Source organism: Artemia sp. Qi Xiang Cuo, chromosome 14 (assembly GCF_049724085.1).
Source record: "Artemia sp. Qi Xiang Cuo chromosome 14, ASM4972408v1, whole genome shotgun sequence".
Lineage (NCBI taxonomy): Eukaryota > Metazoa > Arthropoda > Branchiopoda > Anostraca > Artemiidae > Artemia > Artemia sp. Qi Xiang Cuo.
Window position 1 is genome coordinate 58,114,381 of NC_142807.1, and position 12,960 is coordinate 58,127,340.

The window sequence follows — 12,960 nt, forward strand, 5'->3', positions numbered from 1 at the left end:
CTTAGCCACGCCTACAGGCCACAGTTGGCAACGGATCCGGTTGAATGAGGACTCATTCGAAGCAGAATTCGACCTGTTAGGGTCTTTTGATATTTTCAGACCGAAAAAATTATCCCCCGAATTTACATTTACGAAAAACCTTAGTTTTTTTCAAATAATACAGATAAACAGGTTAGACATGCTTTGTTATGAAAATATCTGCGCGTCAATTTTCATAACAAAGCATGTCTTACCTGTTTATGTGTATTATTTGAAAAAAACTACGTTTTCTAAAGAGTTAAAGAGGCTGAGTTACAAGGTCAACCCTTAAAACGTACAGGGATTAGGAGGCACAGTTGGGGGGCTGTTAAAGAGGCTGAGTCACAAGTTCGAACCTTAAAACGTACAGGGATTAGGAGGCACCCTGTACGACGTGATTTGAATATTCAGGAATTAAAAGCCTTAACACAAGAATGTTCAAGAGCGGGGGTTTGGGGGCGGCAGCCCCCAACTTCAACTCCTGACACGATCAGCTAACAGTTAGTCAAGCAATAATAAGTAATAAACTGTAGAAAAACGTGCAGAAATTATTTGAAAAAAACTACGTTTTCTAAAGAGTTAAAGAGGCTGAGTTACAAGGTCGAACATTAAAACGTACTGGGATTAGGAGGCACAGTTGGGGGGCTGCCGCCCCCAAAACCCCCCGCTTTAGCAGCCTTTAAATTAAAAAAAAAAATTTAAACTGAAAGTAAGGAGCGACATTAAATCTTAAAACGAACAGAAATTATTCCGTATATGAAAGAGGCTGTGCCCTCCTCAACGCCTCGCTCTTTACGCTAAAGTTTTTATTGTTTAAAAAAAGAGTTGTGAGAAAGTCAAACTTTAGCGTAAAGAGCGAGGCGTTTGGGGGTTTGGGGGGGCCCCGCCCCCCAACTGTGCCTCCTAATCCCTGTACGTTTTAAGGTTCGATCTTGTAACTCAGCCTCTTTAACTCTTTAGAAAACGTAGTTTTTTTCAAATAATTCTTGGTATTAAACCCAGGCCTTTAGGTATTTGAAGGGAAAACTGTAAAGCAACAGTCAGAAAAACTGTTACTACCGAGTTATTAGTAAAAAGTGCAACCGACTAAAAAAAATAAAGCAACCAACTAAAAAAAATAACTAGTTTCTCAGATATTTATTGGTACGTTTCAGTAATCATCTCGATAATCACAGCTCAAATGACAACCCTGAGAAACTGCACAAATGAGCTTCAGTAAATCAAACTAAGCTCGGTTAGCACAAGTATAAACACTAAGTCTTCTACTAATAAGTCTTATACTGAGCAGAACAAGTTTTCTGATGCTATTCATCGCTTCCGCTGCCTTAAATCTTGGATTGTATCCGAGACTCATAAAATTATATCAAGAACTCAAGTGAATAGGGGACGAGGGGCACACGGAGTTGAGCTGGAAGGACCAGCCCTGCCATGGGTGGTCTCCTCGTCCGTAGGAGACATGGTTCAAGATTCTGTTCAGTTCTGTGCCCTCATGCACGTTGGTATTAAGGTTATTTTTGTTTTTTGGTTGATGGGCTGGTTGTATTTTTTTTTTTTTTTTGTTGATTAAGGTTGGTCATAAAAAGGGCTGAAAAAAGGATAAAAAAGAAGGAAAAAGTTCCACCGCAAGAATGGGTTACATGTAGATGGAGGATACCCTGTCTATGGGAGAGCCAATAGTTTTTTTTGTGTTAAAAAATTTTTAAGTTGTAACAGTAAGCCTTTTAGAACACCATCTTTAAAATTTAAATTAGTATTAGTGAAAATTGAAGGATATGAATTTTAAGAAATTGAAGTAAAAATGTCACCGGAAAAGCGTCTCCTAGAGGGGGAAGGACACCCTGGAACGATGGGAGCGACAGATATTTGGCAAGAATAAGTTAAATGGTAGTATGCCTTCATGTCCACTAATACATTGACTGGTATATAATAAAAAAAATTTTTTTGAAGTTTAGGTGATATGATAATGTATAAAGTTGTAAGATTTATATGTTTTTGTATTAAAATATTACCGAGTAGAGAGGAGGAGGGAGGGGAAAAAATAACAACTACCTCTGAAAAATGTTAAACAAAATTCCTTCTGTTAACACACAGAACATGTCGATGGTGGTGGTTATAGTCTTGAGGTCAGTTTTGGGTTTAGGTGCCATTTTTAACATGATGAATGCGATGCTGATGAGACATCAAAAAAGTGGAACCCTTTCTTCTGGATAAATGAATTCATCTTTGTGAAGACGTCTGAGTCAAAGACATAGACAATGTTGGTGCTAATTTCCATTGAAACGAGTTCTGCTGAATGCATGATATACAGGGTGGAGTCACAGTAACCCTGGTCTACCAATGCGGCAGTTAATGTGAGATCAGCGTTCAGCCGGTACCACTGGCACAGAATTCCTATGTCGTCAGGGAACGGCATCGCCATATTCTGCCTGTCAACAGAGTGGCATCTTCGGCCAGACAAGTAGCCAAACTGTATGACTCGCCCAACTAATACTCTCTTTCCCTTGCCAACCGGTCTGTAAACGCAACATTCACCGATACGCAATTCCGATTTCACACCGACCTCTGCATTGGTTTGTGGCGACTCACGTAGTCCTACTCGTCGGCCCTGGACCATCACCCGTTTCAATCGGTCACTACTCAGCTTCTCAGAGCTTTCCATCAGAAGCCACAACAGCGTGGATTTTTTTATTGGTGTTATGGAGCCGTGAGAAGTCTTGACAAGACAAAACCTAGAATTGTTCATGTTTGTCACAGGCTCAATAACCCATTTTTTCTCAATTTGGTGTTTCACACAGTGATCAATCACTGACAAATCTTCAAAGATGCCGTCACTTTCCGAGCCCGATTCAGTGTCAGTCATGAAAGCCTTTTTCTGCATATAAGACAGAGTATTTTCCTCTGAGTCATCGTCTGAGTCACTGTCGTGAAGTGCAGAAAGACGAACACTCGGTACTTGGTGACCGAAAGCAGGAAGTACGTCGTCGGGTATCAAGGCTTTCATTATTTGCTGGCTTTCAATACGAGCTCCCCCTAGCTCCAGCTTGATTTCATCGTCCCCGGGCAAAGAAAAATCGGAACTGACAGACACAACACCAATGGATCTAACTCGCTTGGCCTTGGGCAAGGACAACTGTTCATTAGAATATTGAGCTTCACCCCAAGAGGAGAAAGTTTGCCGTCGTAAAAAACGCGGCGTACGCTTTCCATAAGCCAAAGATTAAACTGTGTTCCTTCGCTTCCAGGAACACGCTGTTTCAGGTGTGCTGGAGGCATAGCCGGAGGCACGAAGGAAGGGACACCTGCGACGGTCAGTTATTAGCCCCTCGGCCTAATGTGTTAGGTATAGTTATTCTGCATATTATGAAGTAAGAATTGTTTTCTAACTTCACACTGTCCAACTACTTTACCAACACCCCCCCCCCTCCCCCCTTCACCCCTAATTTGCAAAAAAAATAGCCCAGATTATATATTTCCTATCTATTCTGTCAATTATATTTGTCTTATCTCATGCTAAGCTGAAAGAAACTAATGAAAAAAAAATATCCTACAGTGCGTCAATGGATGAACAACTTGAGCGGTCGGCGCTTTATCATACAAGAACCCCAATTGTTTATGGCCAGTTAATAACATTGCTATAAACCGGGAGAAAAACCGTCCACAGCAGATGGCGCATGTCATGATAAAATATATTTATGATGGGTGCGCCATCATGCCAGATGGCACACCAAGGAAATGTATATATGTAATGAATAAAATGTTAATTTTTCTCTATTTACCAGCTTGGTACACCATCTCTTAAAGCTTCATTGTTAATTGGCAAATCAAGAAAAGTAACTGTGAAACAAGTTCAAGCGACGAACCCAATACCCGGGCTATCATTTTGAGTTGTGCTCCCTTTAAACTAATTGCTTATTCTAATAATAATTTATTCTAATTGCTAACTTAACAGTATAGTAGGTAATAGCTATTTCCAATTTACTAAATCGGTGTTTCCGAGCTGTTCGTGTAAAAGAAAAAAAAATCTTTAGCAAGGCCACTTTATTCATTTACAAAATTAACCTGTTCCCTGTCATCTCGTCAAGAAATCTATACCGTCTCTTTGTCGGTAGATTTTTGGAACTAATAACATTATCATTTGTCTCTCAAATTTTGTTGTGATAAAAACCAGATTGTTTTACCACACCCTCGTTTACAGCTTTGAAATTCTTTTGTTTGAGTATTTCCTGTTTTTAGGTTTCTGTCCATTAGTTGCTTTATCTGATATCTTTTATGGCCCCTTTTTCGCTTTTGACTATTGCTTGAAGTGATTTTAACTGGGAACATGACTGTAGTTGCATTTTTGAGTGATTACATGCGCTTTTGTGGTCGAAATTTTCTGTTCTCAGTCTCTGACTTGACAAGAAAGATATTTTCCTTAGTTCTCTGGTATGTCAGAGAATTAAATAAAAAAGGGAATCAAAGAAGATCTAACAAAAAAAAAAAAAATACTTGCCAATATCTAAGGTGGTATTTTACATTACTTTTTGGCTAATATGCTGATTTATTCCCTATAAACAATAGAAATTGTGATTAAATAACTAAATAAAAGAAATAAGTACTCAATATACTGGTCTTGCAATATAAATAAGTTATACAAAAACGTGGAAGTTAAAGGTGAATTTGACAAAGATAACTAATAGATAGGATTTTCTAATGTAGAATTAAAGAGAAGCATGATCCTTGAAGGTCAAATCCTTCCAAAATGTCATTTAGGTAAGTGACATCAAAGTTTGCTTCGTTATTACAATGTTTTTATGACATTGCAATTCTATGCTTCAAAAATATATAAATTCTCAAATTTAGTTATGAGAACAAAATGTTCCATAGCTTTCAAAATATAAATTAGAACGACAAGAACGACCAAGTCAAAGATAAAAAAAAAAACTTCCGTTTTAATGCAACTATCTATAAAATAGCAGGCTAAAGACAGCGTTCTGAGATTTTGTCATGAAAAAGAAGCCAAAGACATACATATGAGACAAAATTGTACTTGGCAAGGTCCTTCAACAGTTCCGATTGTTATTTTATTTCTGTTTTCCTTTTAATGAACTTCGAATTAGTTTTGTACATTTTTTAATCATATATTGTATTTATCTTCGACTAGTATCGAAGACCATTTTCAAAGTTAAATAGCAAACCCTCCTTCCATATCGCCCATAATTTCCTCAAGAGTTTCATTTTCATTGTCATAGGATGGTTTTTTGATGTCATACATGTCAATGGTAAATCTATTCAGCATTGCTGGTGTAGGATCAAAGTCCCTGCAGCACTTTCCATGGCAATTTAGCCTACGTCGGACGGTCACAGTAGATTTAAGCATTTTAAGGTGTATCCTGTTTTAAATTTTCTACTTGAGATGATTCATAACAGAAAACACTCTCTCGGCGAAGGGGTTGCTGATAGGTAAGCTTAAGACATAAAGAGCTGCTTGAGCTATGTCGAACAAAGGTCAGCTTTTCCCACTCTTCTCTGTATTTTTTATTTTTTTTATCAAAATTTGACCACTTTCCCATTTGGTTTTTCACGCGAATAATTTAAAATTTAGGTTGTCATGGAGCCTAGAATGCGATATGAGAATCCCTACGGGGTTCTGAAAATTCCACCTGTCTTTAAAGACAGATTCCTGAATCTGTCAGTTGAAGTTGTCAGTAAACACTAGACTTAAAATTTTGAGTTTTGTCATTGTTATTGTGAAGGCAAAATGCGCCGACTTTGCGCCAAATTTTTTTACATGCTCGAAATCGGCGCAATGCGCCAATTTGAAAAATTCAATGCGCAATCAACTCAAAAAAGCTTCCAAATGGCGCAAATGCGCACCACCTGGCAACTATGGTTGGGGGCAATCTCCAGACTGTGATTTAACGAAAACGCTGAGTAGCTAGTGAGGATGTCCAAATATGTTCATAAACTATTATATTTTACTCCTATTCTGTTTTATTTCATTAGCATTAACAAAACTTCATTTTTTGCATGTTTAACAGATTCTTAATAATCAACTCCAAATGGCAATTTGTTCAACTAGCCATTTTTTTTTCAGAAATGTTTTTGAACTTTAAGTGACTATGGGGTGTTTTTAGTCCTTAAAGGGCATAAAATGGCATTTGCTGCAGAAGCAATTATTGAATTATGAAAGAGCATAAAAATTGGCATCAATTGGTATATTCACTTTCATCCTAGCTAAATTACGTTTTCAGCTGTAAATTTACCAATTTTACAGACATTATTCTAACAAATATTATATCAAACAAATGGAAATTATGCCATATATGGAAGGGGTTGTCCCCTCCTCAATGCCTCACTCTTTACGCTATAGTTTGATTCTATCTTACAACTTTATTTTTTAAAACAATAAAAAACTTTAGTGTAAAGAGCAAGGCAATGAGGAGGGGACAACTCCTTTCATATACAGAATAATTTCTGTTGGTTTTAAGTTTTAATGTTGCTCCTTACTTTCACTTAAAAAACTTTTTTTTTAAATTTAAAATGGACCCTAAAGTGATGTCTAATGTATGTAACTCTACTGTAATCACTTAGACACAGTGGTTTTCCTCAGTGCCATGAAATCAGTTCTAAATTTTTTTTAACATTGAACATATAGGCCTAATAGATCTCATGATTATAGACAACAACAAAATATATGATCTAGGGCTGTGTGTTAGATCAATGGGGAGGGGGCTATACATCAACAGGGTAATAACTTATAATATAAAAGAGAATAAAATAAGGGATACAGTGGCATTACTTGTATCTCTACTACTTTTGTGAAGCAGTGTCAGCAACTGAGTGTCCCTAACATCCATTAAATTACTTTAAATCTGACATGAGTCATAGCAATATATTGGCTATATATTCAGAAGACCCATTAAAAAAGTATCAAATAGTGTGCTCACTTGGTCCCTATCTAAGCTTAGGAATCTTCTCAAAATTTACCAAAACCACTAGCTAACAATTTTCCCAACAAGTTTTTGTGCTGTTGAAAATTAAATGGTTACTAATATTGTTAAAGAAACAAGAGAGAAAAATTCCCCTACCAGTAAAATCACTGTTAGAGTTTAAAAATGATATATTTAAAAATTAGATAATTCAGAAAAACAGGATGCTTGTTTTCTATGGTCATTGAAATTGAGCATACAGGTATATATTTCATTAAAATTACCAAAAAAAAAATAATAACAAACCAGGGGAGTGTGGAGGTAATACCAACAAGTCTCCTCCAATCCACTCACTTGTATGTAAATACTCTTTCTCTTTCCTGTGTTTAAATGTTTTATTTTTGTTATGTAACTAGGCTTTTTTATTTGATAAAGGCTTTAAAAGCTGCATAGAGTTGGATGTGCTGTTTTTGTTATTAATTTGGCTTTTTTTTTATCTATTAATCAAAATATTGAGCAGATAAACATAGACCCTGCTATAATTGAGCAATATTTTGTGTTATACAGAAAAGAAACATGCCTAGAAAAAAAAGTATCATTAATATCAAATGCCATCATTGCAATTGTGTCTCAGTCTTCATCCAGGAACCTGGCTAAATCCTATGCTGTGCCCTAAAGTTAATTTAGGCCAGGTTATGAGTGAGTTTTAAATAGATTGTCAATTGTTTATAAGGTATATCAACACTTCTCATAGTAGGGAAAGTATTTCATAGTCTTCTATAGAATTCAGTGGAAAATTCAGACTCAAAACGTTTTTCTCAGATTTTGTGAAATTTTCATTTCTATAACGCTGGAAATAATGATTGATTGATAAATTGTTGACAAGTTTCTTATTTCAATTCAACAGTTTTTTTGTTGCAGTTATACTTAAAAATTTGGGACTAAAGTCAAACTTCTTACATAAAGAAAAATGTATTGAACAGTTAGCGGCCCCCTCCCTCACCATATACTTTTAGCTGAAAAAATTATTTAGTTTCCAAATGTTTTTAAAATTGTGCTAGGAAGTTTGCCCCCCTCACAAAAAATCTTTGCTGAAAATTCCCTACCTACAGAGAATTCTCCCATCTGGAAAATTCTTTCCCCCAGAAGAAATCCACCTCTACAGAAAAGGTTTGGACACTGCCCACTAACAAACACAATATGTAAACAATAGGTAAATTTCATAACTTACTCCCTTTTACCCACAGGGAGTCATGTCATCCCCAGAGGCATAAACATAGGCAAAGCAGTTGAACCAGCTTCCAAACATGTTCCTTTAACCATTTTTAACTTTAATTCCGTTTGCGAAAGTATCACTTTTTTATTGCACATGTTTTCCACACTAGAATCCTTAAATCAAAACAACAGTTTTTAAATTTAACTCCTTTTGTTTCAAAAAATAGAAATGAAAATTGATCATGAATATAATGGATTTGATTGCTGAGGGAGGTCAACTTATGCTTGACAGTGTTTTAAGAAAAATCGTTTTGCACTACTTGAAATGTGTCATTATAACTTTTGTGTTTCCAGGTGCTTTGTGCTTATACAGTCCTGGGTAAAACTGATGTACAATATCCAAGTATCGTTGATAGTATCCTATTATATGTTTCATAATTGGCATTACCTCTGTTCTGAGATTCTATTATGCACTTGCCTCAAATTCCAAATATGGCTGAAATTATCACCCCTTTTGCATCTTCAGTTATTAAAAATGGTAAGCTACCCAATTAAGTTTTTGGAATAAAACAAAAATTGCTTTGCTTTTCAAAATATCTCTATATTTTTGTTTTTCCTCCTGCTGTTCTAGATTTCTTCAGTGAAAGGAAAAAAATGAAACTGCATACACACTTGGAACGAACACCTAAGAAATAAAGTGGCTAGAATTAAGTTAAATAATTGGAGGCGATTCTGCACATAAGTGGGTTCTAAATAAAGTGCCAATTTTTTGTTAAATTAAACAATTGTTTAACCTGATGGAAGCACATTAATAATATACTGTTTCTGATTGAAGTACTTTATGGATATGCTGTTCTAGTTTAAAAGACATTAGATGCTACATGACTTATTAATCTGAAAATTTTTCTCAGATTCAGTCCCTTAGCAGAATAATTTTCTCTCTTTTTTCCTTGTGTGCAGGTATTATAAAAAAAGGATGTTACCAGTAAACTAGAGGTTTTCATGGGTCAGCCAAAATTTTTGTCTTGCAGACTAACCACTATCTCTTGTCTTAGTTGCATGATACCGTTTTTCAATATGGTTTATTTGGATAGCTTATAACTTCCTCACCAACGTTTGCAAAACAAAAAACATAACCATAATTCATAAACATTTATTTTTAATATTTTGTTTTAAATAAAATAATTTACTGGCTCAAAACATGAAACTTTTATTTTAAATTTTATTCTTCTTCTAATTCACTGCAGGCGGGCTTTTCAGTTGATACTATTTAGCCCTTTTCTTTTTGCTTCACTCTGTGGGCAGCAGAGCTACTGGCTTGGTTGTCTCTTATTTATTAGATATTTTCAGATATCTTTCAGTAGATCTTTCGACTCAAGGAGTTCAAATATAAGATGATAGATATTGATTTATGTGCTCTGTGTGCAGGTATAGTTGGCTAGGCTCTTGGCTCATAGTGAGATTTTGTAGTGTTTGAAGCATTTTAACAGTTTACAAAGCAATGTAGGCTATGTTGTGCAGACGTCAGCATATTGAATTCAAATAGGCAATGGTCAATTGTTTCATTACTCATATTACAATGCCTGCAAAGAGGGGACAGGGGAGTTGAACCTTTTGAATTAGACAGCTTATGTGAGACTGCAAGAAAATATAGTTTATTCTTTACAGTACGAATTCTATGATAAATTTTATAAAGATACTGATTGGGACAAGAGAAAAGGATGGGATTAATCTGAATAAAATTAATATCTGATAGCCTCCATCGGTAAAAATTTCTATTTGTACTTGATCTTCCACTTGGCTGGTCAATATTTATACCATTTTTCGCTATTTCATCAACCTGATGATTATCACTTGTGCCAGAGTGGCTAGGAATATACTGAAAATAAGTTTTCATGTCACTTGAAGCAAGATTATCAATAATACTGAGACAATGATAAGTGTCAATGTCCAACTTATACTGAGGAACTGAGGCCAGCAACTCAAGGCTTGATAGAGAGTCGGAATATATGAAAAAATTATTTAAATTTGCAATTAAAGGTTGGTTGTACTTAAGGTAATCTAATGCCATGATCATTGCATTAACTCAGCAGACATTATATATAAATTATTATAAAATCTCTTGCCCATTGAAATTTTCAGTTGAGGTAGAAAAAAACCACTAGTAACCATCTCATTAACTTTAGACACATCAACAAATATTTAGAAGAGATTTTTATAGGGGATTTTATATAGTTCTGCAAATTTTTTCTTGAACGAAAGCAATAGGTGTTAAATCTTTATTCCCATTTTGAGACTTCAGTATTTACTATATGACTTGACCAATTCAATGGAGGGGATTGGGGTAACGTGAGTGCACTTAACTTTGCTGGTACGGGGAACTTCATCTTAATGTTGACAAACACATCTTCAATACCTCTTTACATGACTGGATTTCTTAGCCGATTATGTAGCGTGTATGGGCTATTTGATTCAATTTTAGGAAGATATTATGTCAAGAGAAAGCTAAGTCTCTCCCTTATTGTTGTTACTCCACTCTCCATAAGCAGAAATTTGGTGCTGGTGGGTATCCTAAGACGAAATATGAGACGGATTATATCATTTTGTGTTGTTTCAATTTTTTGCATCTGGGTCTTTGCACATGCACCATATACGATGAGCCCATGGTCAATATGGGGTCTTATATGTGATTTATAAAACTGGAGCAAGGCTTTCTCCTTTCAGCCCCAGGGTGTGGAAAGAAGTTTTTTTAGTATATTTGTTTCCCATAGCATTTTTTTATTTTGTTTGAAATGTGGATGTGGACATTAAGTCTTTGGTCAAGCATGAGACCTAGGTAATTAATATGATTATCTTCTGGAATAGTTGTTTTATTTAGAGTTAGTTTTGCATTAACATGGTTTCGCTTTCGGTAAAATTGGATTATTTTTGACCTTGTAGGTGCAATGGGTAAATCTGAATGTTGAGAGAATTTTTCAAATTGGAAAAGTGACTTTTGCAGATTTGACTGGGCTATCTCAAAGTGTTGCCAGATGACCATAGCATCAGATCGTCAGTATATTGTAGATTTGTGTGGGGTAGGTTCATGTCCCAGAGATATAGGGCAAACAGGAGGCAACTTAGGACTGCTCGCTGAGGTAGTCCTTTGGTTGTTGTCTTTTGGGGTGAAGAGGCTGAACTAACACAAACGATGAAACTTCGCGCTTTTATGAAGGATTTAATCAAAGATATTAGCCGAAGGGGTAGTCCAAGGTTTTCAAGTTTGTTTAAAAGGATTTGGTGGTTCACATTGTTATATGTTCGTTCAAAATCTAGGAAAGCTGCAACTAGGACATTATTTTTGAGAAAGATTCATTGATTGCACTTGTTAGCAAAATGAAGGCATCTGTTGAGGAATGGTGTTTTCTGAATCCAGTTTGAGTGTGATTATACTATTTTTTTCAACAAACCGGAGGAGCCTGTGCTATTTCATTTCCACCATTATTGTCCCCATCACAGGAGTAATCATTATGGGCCTATATGACTCAGGGTTATCTTCGTGTTTATTTTTCTTTAAGATTGGTAAGAGGGACGAACATTTCCATATATTGGGGAACATAGAAGATTCCCAAGCATGATTATAACAATTTAGCAGTTCTTGTTTGTATGAAGGGTTGAGATTCTTTATCCATGTAGGGTGTATATTGTCATAGCTGCCACTGGTTTTGGTCCTAATATGATGTATTGCATTATTCATTTCCTGGATTGAAAATGGGTTAGTTATATACTCGGATCCTGGGCGTGGTTGGTAACTTGGGTTCATAGGAAATGGGGACATTTTCTGGAGAGATTATTTGCAAAATTATTTCAGTATTTATTTTTAGCATCTATTAAGCTCCTTGTGAGATTAGATTCCGCTTGTAATTTTTTTAGATAAGTAGTAGGTGATGGTTTTCTTAAGAATTCCGTCCTAGTCTTCTTGTTTACTCTCCATTTATTTAGGCACTCATTTGTCCACCATGCTTTTGGAATGTGTTTAGGGAATGTTTTCCTAGGTGTTGTCCTAGGGATAGCATGATTAGCTGTATTTATTAGTATATATGCCAAGACTTCAGCATGTGTGGCTACTGTTGTGTTTGAAATGCATGAATTTTGGATGAAATTTGTAATTTCATCATTTAGCTCATTTTGGAACATAAGACCAATTTGCTTTAGTGTTGATATATTTGGAGGCATGTGATAGAGTTTCAGTAGGTTTATATAGAGAGCAAACTATAGCAAAGTGGTCAGTACATAGACTGTAAGTTTTATTTATATAAATTTTATTGAAAATATTTAAACACACAATTTGTTGGTGAATTGTGGAGAATCTACCACTTTCGGGGTTGAAATACGTATTCAGGTTTGGAGGGGTAGCAACAGCTAATTCATTTTTATTTGAAGTCATAGGTTCAATGAATTTACATGCTTTATTTGCGGGTTTATTCCCCCACAAATGGCTGTGGGCATTGAAATCTCCACAAATAATGATATTTTTTAACTTATTAGAATTAGTTCTATAATTACCGAAATCCATGGCATCTGAATTTGGCTATTAGGGTTATAAAAGCTTATTGTGTAGGTTATTATATGATTCAGCCAAACATTGACTCCAATTGTATGAACATCATTTGCAAAATGTGGAAAATATAAGCCAAGTAATTTTAGATTATTTTGATCTAATAAATCTACGCCATGTCTTTTTCTCTCTGATGGTCCGTCGTTTCTCAGGATAGTATATACCAGATACTTAATTTGTTGGCTTTGGGTTAAATGAGTTTCCTGGAGGCAAGCAATA

At 35.5% G+C, this 12,960-nt stretch overlaps 1 protein-coding gene across 1 annotated transcript in view; it reads left to right on the forward strand.

The window, feature by feature from the left end:
* LOC148944689 (transgelin-2-like) overlaps positions 1–12,960 on the forward strand; it is a 64,315-nt gene that overhangs the window by 13,850 nt on the left and 37,505 nt on the right. The gene's annotated exons all lie outside the window — the stretch shown is intronic.